At 40.3% G+C, this 14774-nt stretch overlaps 1 protein-coding gene across 4 annotated transcripts in view; it reads right to left on the reverse strand.

Annotated features, from left to right (window-relative positions):
- LOC124055765 (membrane-associated guanylate kinase, WW and PDZ domain-containing protein 3) overlaps positions 1-14774 on the reverse strand; it is a 117811-nt gene that overhangs the window by 99771 nt on the left and 3266 nt on the right. The gene's annotated exons all lie outside the window — the stretch shown is intronic.

Genomic DNA, 14774 nt, shown 5'->3' on the forward strand with positions numbered 1-14774 from the left:
CGAGAAGCTAAATTTCAAGTCCTTATACTGTTAAAGTCAAACATAAAGTCTTCCAAAACAAATGAAATAAAACAACACTGTGTTGCACAGTGAACAGCATGTAAATAAATAGGATAGGGTATTATATACATATATATACGCATAAACCCCCAGGACATCGTTCTATAATGCATTTTTTAAATGTAAACAGCAGAAACAAGGTGGTGATGATAACATGGTCAGCATATTCACATTTAAAGTTCAACATCTGGGAAACACTGTCCGTAAACTTTGACTGCATCTGAGCACCAGGAATCAATGTAATATAAACACAAAATAAACCTCCCCTCGTCCTGGAGACGTAGACACAGCTGTCTCTGATTTTCTGTTGTTTGGCCAGCCTTAACTCCATTTTGGACATTTCATTTTCCTATGGCTGAACATTAGCAAGAGTAGCCCCAAGTCCACGCTGGGTTAGCCTGGCTCCCATCCTGGATCTCTTTCTCTACTTCTGGGGCTGCTGGTTGTGGCTCAACGGTCGAAAGGTGCTGTGGGCAGTGACTGTCCCAAAAACTCCTCTGCTCTTGATCCTAACCCTGTGCCTCGTTTTCCAGTGCCAGTGAGTGTTACATATTACCTATGGGTGTGTCTCCATGGAAATTATAATGCTATTTTAATTACTATTATGTATTCGGTATTGAAAGTACTGCACAACTTTGAATTCACTGCTTCAAATACAAAATAATAAAAAAAGTTATGTTCCTGTGAAGGGATGTTTAACTGTCAATTTGTAAATGAAAATACAACAGATACTATATGTTCAAAGGAGTTTTTTCCCTCTTTACAGCTCACCAGCTAGACCATGAAGTGAATTAATTTAATAGCTTATTTTCTTTCCTTTTTAAAGGTCAAAAAAGCAATTAAATCAACTCCCATACATCTACCCATGTCCTGAGCAAGACAGTAAATAAAAAGTAAGCTAGCTTCAACTGTGCACGTCCAGAGGTGCATTCCTCCAAAAGCTTTCTCTGTGCATGAATTCCATGCATGCCACAGAGGTGTGTCTTGTTGACAGCGTGTAAACCTCCACATCAGCCTGACAAGCACTTGTGTCGTCCTCTAGTCCCATAATCCTGAACTCCTCTCTGGCCTGTCAATAAGTCTGTCACACTGAGCAACATCCCTGTCAGTGAAACCTACATCTGGCTGGATGGGTGAATGGACAGATGGATTGATGGATAGACGGATGCGTGGATAAGTGGATATATTCATTTGTGTTCCTCTTTTAGGCGCCTCTAGTGCAACAGCAATCCAGTCTATTTACACAGATCAATTTCGGTTTTTTTTGTGCCAGAGTAACAAAATTGGTTTGGAACACGGCTGTGAGCCTGGGATGCTGTGTGAGAGCTTGCCAAATGGACTATTTTCCTGAGCTGCACTGTTCTCTCAATTTTGCATTGTTAATAAAATCTTAAATTCAAACAGCAGAGGTCTTTCTGGAGGATCTGACTCAAAAATAGAGAAATGTATCTGCAATGCCAGATCATAAATGGGATTTTTATCAATACAAAAATTGGGTTTCTCTTCCTTCACAAATTTCTCTACAAGTAAAATGTTTTGTTTTGTGAAGTACAGCTGATGCTTCAGAAGTTCCAATTGAAAAAAAAAAAAACCCCACACACTCGAAAATCATCAGTCTTGAGGTGGATATCTGCATCTACTGTCTGTATGTCAACATACAAACTGGATAATTTTAAGTGGGTTAGAAAGTCTATAATTACTTTTGTCTGCAAAGAAATGAACATTGATGTAATTTTAAGCACATTCATGACAACAGCACTGTCAGACAATAGGCAGCATTATTCCTCAAGCAAGGCTGCTGCTGCTGCTGTGTTTTGAGGAGTGGGGAAACAATTTAAGCTTTCCTACTCATTCTTTTATTGTTAATTGGATATCATATGAAGTGTAAAATACAATAGAGAGAAGAGTCTGTCATTTGTGATTCACTAGCATGTAAAATTATATTTCCTTTAATTTAATAAAGAGAAAATGTGTCCACATAAGTGATTCTATACATTGTTAAAAATGACATCACCAAATAGACAAAGTAAGGATATGAACATCACATGATGGAACGTCAAAAATGTCATTTTCATCATCTTTTTTCATTCTGTATTTTAAATTAACTTTTAGAAACACCGTCTCTGCTGGCCTGTTTTATTAACTGTTCAAATGTCAACCTGCAGACAGTCACAATCACATCTACCATAATGACATCAATACTGCTAATGTCAGACTTTAATGCTAATTTCAAAGTAAAAGCACCTACAGAAATCGCCTGGAAATAACCCTCAGTTTGATGGAGAGCTCGAGCACCTTTTACCGACTTCCACCTTCCTGTCATCCAATACAACAGCTGTGTGTGTGTGTCTTTTTGCACATGTGAGTGGGTGTTTTTGGATTTGTTTGCTCTGTTCATGTGTGGTTGAATGCCAATGGCAGGGCAGCTCACTCAGGTATAAAAACAGCCATCCAGACAGACTAGGGCTCAGGGTCACAGTCAGCCATGTCAAAACACCAACATGGCTGAGTCTGTAATGAATCAGAAGAGAGATCATGATGCTACGCTGCATCATCTGGCCTGAAGCCGTCAAGACGCAGCCCAGATCCCTATATGAATATCAAATGTATAGGTTTTTCAAAACTGGCTTTCACAAGAAGAGCTTAAAACTGTATGTCAAGATTTGTCGTCTTCTAATAGATCTGTCTTTTACAAAAACATATACGCAACAAATATCCGTGAAAATACGTTTTCACGGATATTTGTTGCGTATATGTTCATTTTTGCTTATGTACTGTGGAAAAAAGAAAAGCGCTGAAACAATTAGCCAATAAAGTGATTAATGAATTGACAGCATTTTAAACAGCAATTTTTATAGACGAATACTGTCACTGAAAGACATTTTAACCAAAAATGTTAATGTCCATCCTCAGTTTTCCTTACTCTTCTGTGATAATAACCTCAGTCTCTGTTGGACTGCTGGTCAGACAGCAGAATTTTAGGAAGTTGTGATGTTGTTTGTTTTTTTTTTTTTTTTTTGCCATTTTCTGCCACTAAATTGACCAAATTCTTCATCAATTGATCAACAAAATAATCAGCAGATAAAAAAAAAAAGAAAAAAAATCAGAATACAGTTCTTTGTTGGCTTTAAAATGGCAGCAGTTGTATGAGACAGCTTAACTCCTCACTGAATTCCTGTGCAACACAACGGGCCTCAACTTGCACAGAAGACACAAGGTCAGACAAAAGAAAAAAAACACTGACGGAGTCAACAGATCCCTATCAAAATTTCAGAGGTAACACCACAATTTGTGAACGCATCACTGGCGTTGCATATGAAATTGCAGACACCGATCAAAGTGCAACAGAGCAGAGAACAGCATGTCTCTGAACAATGGAGGGAAAGTTGAGGAGAGCATTGTAAAATTTTATTAACCACTTTGCAGCTCAGACAGAATAAAAGCCTGTCAGCAACACCTGCTCGAATGAGCGTGCAGACATGTTTTAATTTAGAGACTGGTGATGTTGATGTGTATTGTCTGTACCGCCCACACCAATGGCATACATTAGGTTCAGTGAAAGTTATATTCACAGCTGCCACAATTAGTAGATTCATTCATTTATTTTCTATAGCGCTTTTTCGTCAGGGTTGCAGGGGGCTGGAGCCTATCCCAGCTGACTACGGGCGAGAGGCGGGGTTCATCCTGGACTGGTCACCAGTCAATCACAGGGCTGACACACAAAGACAGACAACCACACACACACACACACACACACACACACACACACACACACACACACACACACACACTTAGGGGCAATGCAGCCAATTAACCTAATGTGCATGTTTTTGGGATTGTGGGAGGAAGCCGGAGAACCTGGAGAAAACCCACACAGGCACAGGGAGAACATGCAAACTCCACATAGAAGGGCCCAGACCGGGATTCAAACCTGGAACCCTCTTGCTATGAGGCAACAGTGACAACCACTGCACCACTGTGCCACCCCTATTAGTAGATCAATAAACTAAAATAAATAAATAAATAAATAAACTGCCAAATACTTGGACTGTCCATTAATCATTTCAATCATTTTTCAAGCAAAATTGTCCAAGATTTACTAGTTCCAGCTTATCAAATGCAAGGATTTGCTGATTTTATTTGTCATTTATGGCAGTAAATGAAATGAAATTTTGAGTTTCGGACTGCTGGTTGACAAAAGAAACAATTTGAAGATGTAACAGTGAGCTTTGAGATTTTTTCACAATTCTTTGACATTCTAAATATAAAATGATTAAGCAGATTAGTCTGCACTGAAAATGATCATTACAGTGGCAGTCCTCATTCCAGGGTAGTTTGAAATGCAGTTGAATCAAAGCTGTATTCCAGTGAGAGAAGCAAATCTTCAGTGTTTTCAGATACTGCACACAAAAGGGAAGGGAAGGGAAGGGAAGGGAAGGGAGGCAGCAGCAGTCAAACTGGTGTCAAAGTGGATTTTAATTGATGGCTGTGTCTCTTTAATCCACACTAGAGTTGGGCAATGTCTACTGAATTGGCATATGGCAATGATTTTGTAACAGAGATTTTACTTCCCCAGAAAAAAACCCTAAAAAACTACCCTCTATTTTTTTGAGGGGGGGTGGAGGGTAATTGTGGCAGTGTGTGTAGTCCATTGGCTAAACCATAATCCATATTGTGAAGAATTTTTCAAGGATTTATTGTTGGGCTTTACCTCAGAAACAAACTTTCATGTCAGTTGCTTATTTTTTTGGTTGAGTCCAACCCAAATACATTTTTAAGGCTGATTTAGTTGATTATAGGAATTTGTTGGCATCAGAACAGATCCTTTAAATGTCACTAGTTGTTTATCTTGGTGCTTTGAGAATCAACTTTTTAAAGTTGTAAAAACCTGACTCACCCTTACCTTGCATGCTGAGACCAGTTTGCTTCTCTGGACATGCAAAGGCTTAGTCACTGCTATATCATTATTTATAAAAGCCACTTTAGGAAAGCTTCCTTCATATTTATGAGTCTGAATTAGTCAGAAATGCGGTGCTCAAGATAGCCTGAGTGCTAGGATTCATTGTTGATGGAGGTCTTTAAAGCTTAACCACAGCAGGAAAGCTTCCATGATCCCTGAATAAAGACAGGGATTGTTAGGTTTTAATGCAGTTATATCACATCCGTAATGGTCTTCATCAACTGACTGTGCTTTATGTTGAAATGCATTTAATACTTTCTAATTAACTTTTTATTTTGTCAGTATGCAACTTTCACAGTGCCATGTTGTTAAATTCATTTAAGAGTTGTGTTGTGAGCAGCATTGTCAGTTTTATCACAGTAGTGTTACTGGCAGAGTTTTTAAAACAAACCTTTGGAAGAATTATGTCTTAACCCAGTTCAGTTCCTTAACACTCCCAATACTCACTCATAATGTACATAGAAAATATTTTGTATTATACTTCTACCTACAATCACAGCATCAGAACATCATAACGCACATAACTAATTGCGACAAATTAATTTATAATTAATTACACATCACTACACCACAACAGCATAAAATCAGAAATTAGCAGACAGCATTGACATGATCTACAACATGTGCAACAGAGCAATAAAACAGTCAGTTACCATCCGTAACTAGGAGGCAATATGGCAACATGTCTCCCTTGTTTATCTGCCCCCCTTCTCCCCTCTAGAGTAAGTGGACCATAGTCCAGGTCCAGACCCAGAGTCCATCCTATCTCGACTTAAACAGATAAACTTGTGAGATTTATTACATTTTCAGAGAGCGTTTCTCTTTTAACCACCACAGCATCGTGCAATACTTTACAGCAATAGCAGCCCAGGAAACTCACAGACCAGTTGTATGCGTTGTAAATCATCACCCATTCAGCCAGTCAAATCTGTGCTTTTTCAAACGCATTACAAGTCCAGACATTGAGTGTGGTGCACACACATGGGACAGACAAGACAAGAGACAACAGAAATAAGGGGGCCAGAGAATAATACTTTCACATGACATTCACATGACAATCCCCGCTTTTTAAATTGTAGAAGTTAGCTGTCTGACATGTGCCAAACACAACAACAACAACAAGACTGAACAAAGCAAGTACATCGCCTCACATTATGTATATCAGTGCGCACAGCAAATCTTTTTAATTTGATGAAGTGTAGCTGTAATTCCCGGCATCTGCACTCTCAAGGGAACAAACCCTTTGGGAGGAGATGCTGTGGTTCTGAGCTGCCAAAAAACAAGACAGGACCCGCTTCCAGATTTGCAAGTGCAAGTCTGAGGCTCAAACACATTTTATTCAGTCAAAAAAGCTACAAAATGATCGGACTGAGGCAGGCGGGTACGCTCATAAAATGCAAATGAGAAGCAGGGGCAACAGCAGCAGCAGGTGTTGCCGTATTTCAGCAGAGTTAGATCAGAGCATTGTTGGCTTTTAAATCCACTGCTGGATATATGTTGCAGCTATAGTATGTCAGATGTGAGTGCAGCAGCACAAAATTGAAGAGACAAATTAATATAGCTCTTCATGCTTAATTATTTTTGTGACAGGTGGAAAATGTATGATTTGTTTAAGAATCCCACATATGTGCTTTACATATAGAACTAAAATTTAACAGAAAATACCTCAAGGTCTGCTCCCTCAAGTGCATTTTCTGTATGTTGGTTCCCTCCAAATCTGACAGTGATGAGCTCCTCCAGCAGCAGCTGCCACCACTCAACTCCAGTGAAGTCAGATTTTTTTGGTGGGGACAACTAGAAAGGCTTAAAAACATGACGAACCTCATGCTAATCAGCCACGAGCCACTTCTTGATTTTGTTTAGACTAATTAATCCGTGTGTAAAGGTGTGCCATGTGCAATCTGATGTAAACACACTTTTTCCTGCTTCATGTGGGTGAATAACAGGATTTAGTAATTAAGAGAATTGGTGACTGATATAAACCTTAAACCTTAGGACTTAAAATGCATCAAATCTGCTACACTACACATCCCTGGTGATAGTAGCATTACACTGTAATGCAGTGGAATGCTATCGCATGCATTTTTCTTCACACAACTGTATATAACACAACAGTTAACCACAGCTGTTAACAGCCATGGCTCGTCCATCTGTCCATTCCCTGATGCCCTCTCTTCATCAGCCGGGACGACTGTGTGAAGCCGCCTGTAATCAGATTAGGCAGTGACTGGGTGACTGGGGCTTCTGCATCCACCCATCATTCCATCCCACTGTTAGTAACATCTGCGTCATGTGGAGAAGCATGTGCATGCTGTGAAAGAGTCAGATTAATGCGCTGATGTGCGTGAATGTGTGTGTGTACAAGAGACTGTAAGCATTACAGCCCTCCATTTATAGTACACTAACAGGTCCTGTGTTGTTCTTAGCAGGTTGTATTATCTATGTCACCTACAGAATTGAGGAGACTGCATGTTCAAGATGTGAAATGACACACACATCCATACAGACATACTTCAGCCGTCCTGACAGGGCAATAAAGGGAATGCACAGCACCGTAAAAGGGAACTTTTAGTCTTCAGTATCATATTGTTAATTCAGTCATCATAAAATTATACAGAGCTAATAATGAATAACTTGTATTGATAAGCAAATGTGAGGAGATCATACTAAATTGAACGCTGCGGTATAAACAGTGTTATTACAATTTACAGGGAGAGTTACGTAAGACACATTCACATTCATGAAAAAGGTAAATATCATCAAATACACCGGAAAGTAAGGAAAATATCACCATTTTATTTTATCAATGAGACCGATCCACAGGAGAGAGTGAAAATTACAGAAGAGAAGAGAAGTATAAGGTCATCTGTACCGCTGTCGATTTAGCAGAGATTCAACACAGCGTCCCTTGCTTCAGTGTCATTTATCATTGTGTCATCCCTGAATCTGGTATAATCTTACAGCCTCACTTTCTGGGGCATTATGCTACAGAGGAAGTGGCGTGAAGTCAAAGTGGAACAGAATGCACCTAGATTATCTCCCTCTTGGCACAGAAGCACAGGAGAGGGCGCATCTTGACGATTAGGTGCGTTGAGATAACCCAGACGTACAGAGCGCCTCTTGCTGTGGAGCCTTTGGGAGCAGACATACGTGCTCCTCACCTGGTTAAGGGCACTCACATCCTGCCTGCCATACCCTAGCCTGAGCCATCCCACCTCAACCCTAATGTCTCATTGGCATTCAGTCACACGCCTGCAGCGAGCGGCGAATGGAAGGCTTGGCACTAGCTCCCCGCTATTAAGATTCTACAAAGCCAGCCGTTCCCCTGCCGCCACAAGCACACAGCGAATCACACAGCCAAGGAATAATAAAAGAGCTGGGAAAGAGATGAGGGTAACAGCTGGGCCAGCCAGTCACACAGCCAAGACACAGAGACAGGAAAAGGATTTCTGTATAAAATTTGAAAGCTCTGCTATCCATAAAGTTTATGAAAGCGGCAGCTTCACAGTGCAGTATCAGCTAATGAAAATTATATCCTTCAAGTGGCTAAATCACCAGTGCAAATGCATAATCGCACTGGCCCCAGTTACCCACCCCCTGTCAACTGCAAAACCACACCGTGACCACTTCATGATGAGCCGTATTACTGGCAGGCCTCCCATCATGAACCACAGAGAGGCTGCACCCCACCGGCCCATTGCCCCTGCCTGTTTATGTCTGCCTATCAACATCCCACCAGAATCCTAAGCTGCTTGCTAATCACCCTTTGAAAGAGCAGACTAATTCAGATGTCAGGGCCCATTACCTGTGAGCTGTCTAGAGGTGACCTGAGCCCCTATCTCACAGTGATAAACACCAGCTGGAGGATAATGCACATCTGGATAACAGGAATGTGGGTAGTGACATGCTGGCCAAATGTGCAATCTCTGAACGTGGCTGAAGGGGGATGCAGAGACTACCGTGTGTAGCAATCATTGTTGCATAAAGATAACGTCCTTCATGACAGCGCTGGGTCAGTCAGCTGCCGTATGGCTGCTGTGCCTCTGGTAAAATAAACAAGACTCTCAGACCGAGGAGTGACTCCTCACCAGCCGTCCCCTCCAATCTGCTCTCAGACACTGACAGAGACGATGCTCAACCAAAAGACGACGCACGCCTCTCCAATTCTGATTCACATGTACAGGATGTGACTAATGCACGCTGAGGAGCAAGGCAGCAGGAAAAAGAGCATAAATCGCACAAGGGATAAAAGCTCATATTTACAGACTGTAGGTATATCAACATATAAATATCTTTGGGGGGATTGGAGCTCCTGTTCTGATCCCATTTGGACGACTACATATTTAGGGGTTTCAAAGGGATAAGACTAAATCCATTTTTATGATACAACCAGCTGCAGGGGTTATATGCGGAATATGTGGGCATCTATTGTGTGGATACATGACTATGTAGAATACATTCAAAAAAAGAGATGAATGACACTGGCGTCAGAGAACAGAGCAGCTATCTCACAGCCGTAGTGAGGGTCAGTGAGGAGCAGAGAAAAGCAGAGCTCTCCACAAAGCAGGCGGAAAGAACACTAGGTAATGGGGGCAAATAGGACGCAGGTCAAAGCAGAAATAACCACCTTCAATAGCCATTACGGCTCGTCCATTTAATCAGAGAGGAAACCCACCCCCTGCAAACTGCAAATTTGCCTCCACTGTCCTAAAATGAAAAAAAAAAAAAGAAAAAGATTTTATAAATCCCTAATAAATACATATTTACTGGGCCAAGATTAGAATTAGTCATTATATCGAGTGCTAACAGGCATTTAAGACGGCAACGCGGTCTTTAATTGGAACAGGGACTGAAGGCACCGAGGAACTGAAATCCCCCAGAACCTCCCACTGATTAAAAAAAGAAAAAAAGAAAACATCCCAGAGGAAATGAAACATACTGTAAACACCCAAATGCTGTTTGTATGCTTCACAGCTTTATGGTCAGTGATATTGTGAGCTACTATAGATAATGCAATTAGAGTTAAATCTCCAGTGCTCAAAATATAACTTCCATAATGGACGTTTTCCATGTAGCGGAGATTTCAGTTGGAGAGACTGTTTTGTTTGCTTATACTGGTACAAAACCCCCTTCCTCTCTCTCTCTCACACACACACAGTGCTCAGTAAACACTGCCACTGTGACCTGTGTCCACCACGCTCAGCTCCCTCGATATGTGACCACTGTAATATGCCCTGAGCTCTGACCACACACCTCGCCTTGACAAAATAATTTATAGTTGAGCCAAAAAATCAAGGTTTACAATGCAACTTCCAGTCAGACCCCACACTGTTAAAGCTTCTGTTTTATACACTAAAAAGTTTCCTTACTGTAGATAGCCTATGAACCAATAAAATGAAAAATTTCCATCCTGTTCAGCTAATATAAAGATGAGTATGAAGGATAAACCCATTCACATTCAGGTTTACCATGTTTTTACTTGTTTGTATGCAGAATGCAGCAGTGGCAGACTTGCCTGCAGACATGCTGCATGACAAAAGACAAAAATTAATGCTTATTAGGAAATGCTACTCTGACAGTGGTCGTTCATAATGTCCTAAGATCAACTAGAAATCGCAGTTTGCCAGCTCTTCATGCACATCTATAATCACTGGATAGAAGCCTAACTGACATCCATAATCATCATTAAACACACTTGTCACATCACCAATTTTAAAATGTACAGATGTAACTCCAAACTATGTCATCAAGCATGTTTCTGCCATTGTGGTCATTGCAGGTGCTGCTGGAGTGTGTGACAAGAGTAGCGGCAATTTGATTAGAGTGGGAATAATGAGAGCGTGATGGGGAGCAGGAGTCATGCTACGCTTTCTGACTGTAGCCCCCCACTAATATCACCAGTTATCACTCACAGGCACATGAGTGGAATATCCGGCTCTAGTATTGATGAATTATTGAGCACTTGGAGTAGGGTTCAGAACAACTTTACATTCGTTTGTTTTGTAGTCGCGCTACGTCTCCTCCCTTCTACCCCGCCACCCTCCACACTGCAAGGCATGAGTGAGCTCTCATCTTAGATGCTATGGGATGTTGGCAGCTCTGATTTGCAGTAGTGTTAAGGGGAAACTGGTGCAGTGCTACGCTGCAAAAAAGCAAAACAACATTAAACCTTGTATTCAGTGTTGATATCTTACTTTACCAAAAACAAAAGTAAGAGTTGTTTCTGATGCAGATCAGCATATTTCAGTTCCACTGAAATCTGAAACTGAAATTTATTCAAAATAGTCAGGGACAATCATATCAGGGACAGACATAATGATGATATGTAAAATGGGGTACACTCTGGGCTGGTCGCCAGGCAATCACAGGGCTTATATGAAGCATATATTATTTAAAATATATTTCACATTAATATTTGAAAAAATGCATGTATTATACAGTAACCTGAAAATAAAAAGAGACCCTAACTCTTACCCTTTAAAACTGCTAAATAGTCCAGAGACATTTATTCCATTGCTCTAAACATTGTTTAAGTAGACAAGATACAATAAACAGAGACTTATGGTAAATAACAATGCAATTTAAATTAATTTCAAAGTAGAGTAACTAATTTACTTTAGTTTCGAAGTATCCAGTCACGGAGGGTTTTGGGTGTTAATTGCTATGCTGAAAAAAAGTGATTTTTAATTTGAATTATGTGTCAGCATGGGCATTTTAAGTATGTACTTTTAGATTTCATTCTCTCTCTTTCTCCGAGTGTGTGTGTTTGCGTGTGGTAAGACAGTAGCACTTCACTACAAGCCTGACAGCTGCCTCAGGCACATACGGGAGATGCTTGTTGAGAGTCACAGAGGACAAACAAGCTGTATATCAACAAAATGCTTCGTAGGATGATATAGTGAAAGGCCAAACAGATAGGAAAAGCTTGGAGTGGTTACAAAGAAAGAAATTAAAAGGAAAGAAAAATAGGCATCTCATCCTTTCCACACTGTTGAAAAAAAAAACTTTGAGTGAGGCAGATTCTTAGGGTACTTGAAGGCTTATAATGATGTCAATGTTGGCTTGTTGGTCCATCGCATCTCAACAACTATTCCAGGGTTTGTCATGAAATTTAGCACAGACATTCACAGTTCCCATATGATGAACCTTTATGACTTTGGTGTTCTTCTGATTGCTCGTTTAATGCAAAACGTTTAACTCGTGCTGTAAAATATCTCAACATGTTCCAGAGGGACTGGCACAACATTTTCTACAAGTGTTCATGGTGCCCAGAGGATGAATTTTACTGAGTTTGGTTATCCACTGACTCGAGAGTGAAAATTTGAGGTTTTGAATGAAATGTCTCAACTATATATTGCAATAAAATCCTTTCACATTTCTTCTCATGCCACCATCAGGTCAAAATTTGTTTTGGTTTATGAAGAAACACTTGCAAAACTAATAAAATTCACATCAAATACTTCTTTGTGAATGGAGCAGACGCCAGTCATTGATGGACACCATTTGATACAAGGGAAAACTCTGTAAGAGGCTGGTAAAGTTGGGATTACCTAAATGAAAGTTTCTGCCGGGTGTTTTCATATTGTCATCAAATGAAGTGGAAATGGTAGAGGCCTGGGAGGTATGAAAAACGTAACACTACAGCATGCTTGAATGGAAAATGCTCAGCAGTAATATAGCGTATTTGCAGCTAATGGGCTGAAACATGCAAAAACACACTGGTACGGTCCTTTAAACTCTTCCATATCGGAGCAGATGAAGAGTGGCTAATGCAACACTCTGCCTATATTTCATATAGGTGCCCAGTAGAGGTTTACCAATTTCATTTTTATATTTCATGTTGCTAGCATTTTAAATTATTAACGAGGCACATGAGAATTCATGAACACCTATAATTCATTGTGCGTACAGCAGTTTTATCTATTTGTTCATCCAGTCTTTATTGAGCCAGCTGGCACCAATAAGATTAAAGATGTTTTTTCTAAGGGATGCCTGGCCTAGAAAGCAACATACAGTAACATGAATACCAGGCAGCAGAGCTATTAAAATTACAAGGAGGTTCAAAGGTATCTGTGGAAGCACCAAACAGTCAATAATCCAAAAGTAGAGCGGCAGGATCAGTAGCCAAGCCTGTACAGAAAAAAAAAAACAGCCAATGAATCTGCATTAAAAAACACTCATAATCACTTTAAAATCACTAAAAAAGAGCTCATTCAGCCTTAAATTACTCTGTTATGAGTTTCGTGCAAATGAAGCAGCGTACGTGATGGCTCTCCTGCTCCATTCAGCTGATTGTCAGAAACATCTCTAGGACGAGAACAGATGTCTCTAGTTATTTTACCAGGCTCTCTGGGCTGCTGTATTCCCACTATCCCTCTCATTTTTTCGCCACCGACTGCAAATCTCTTTGCAGTGACACAGCATCGCCCGTCAGGAGGATGATTCCATTGAGGCACTCTATGATATGAGAGGTGCATTAATGTGATTAACCCACACTCACTACTGATGTTTGATACGGGGGCTTAGGGGGCTTGTCACCCTGTTTTCTTCTCTATTGGCATGCTCAGCAGGTAATGGAAAATATGCCGATGTGTAAGCAAGTAACTCAAAACGTAATCTGGAGTAAATTGCTACCAATTGCAGAATCCACTGCTGCTTTATACAAACTCAATTATGCAATTTGACTTCAAAGATAATTAAGAACAAAATTAGCCTCTGAAACTCAGTATGTTACAAACAGATGAATTATGCCATTGAGCAGACTTAATATGCTCTCATTATCACACCAATAATTATCAAACATTAAAATCCATAAAGATAAAATGTCTGTCTTCAAATGACAATGCTGTTATTCACAAACCCCAAGCTGGTTTGGACCTTTCAATTGATTACCAGTTCACTTAAACACACCTGCAATCTGGTGACTACTGTTAAAATTAGTTTTAGTCTTACATCTAGTCTACTCTATCACTATTACTCATAGCTACCTCACTGAAAGACAAAGAGCTTTAGAAGGGTTGCAGGGTGCATCAATTTCAAAAAGAGGCTTTGTATGCATGTGTTTCATACATTCAATCAAGGACACAAATTTTGGACTCCATCTGATAAGAATTCGCCTTTTAGATGTTTTATTATGGAAAATGTATAAAACCCATGATCAAAATAGTCATAAATTATTCCCATTTCTGCTGGGGACACCCTGGAACCATCTCTTGGACCCCTGCTAGTCCCTGGACCCCACTTTGGAAACCACTGATCTAAAAGACAAAGCAAGCTTTTTGCACTAACGCTGCTGTGTGCTGCACTGACAAATTATTCATTTGATGTCAGAGTCATCGTGCATTCAGCTGCATATAAATGTCTACAGGTTGTACGTATGTTCTGATTGCACAGTGATTGAAGCTACAAACATATAGGAGGCTCAGCAGAAAATAACTGAGCAGCGGAAAAGGAATTCTGGGATGTCATTCATGAAGCTTTTCATCAGGCATCTTTTCCGATCCTTAGCTGGGGGTACTGGCAGAAATAGATTCCTGTGTCGAGCACAGAGCTTTTAATAGAGGCATCACCCAGCTTAATCAAAGATACCAGGAAAATGGGCACATCCACCTCACGGTACATTGTGAAATCTTGGCGTAGGCTTAGTGCGAACTTTTTCATTTCAAAGCAGTAAAAGGGTGCGTATGTGAGGATGTATGCATGCGAGAGAAGACTCTTGGCAGTCCCTAGAGAACATATGATGCACCACAAGCAG

Source organism: Scatophagus argus, chromosome 3 (genome assembly GCF_020382885.2).
Source record: "Scatophagus argus isolate fScaArg1 chromosome 3, fScaArg1.pri, whole genome shotgun sequence".
Taxonomy (NCBI): domain Eukaryota; kingdom Metazoa; phylum Chordata; class Actinopteri; family Scatophagidae; genus Scatophagus; species Scatophagus argus.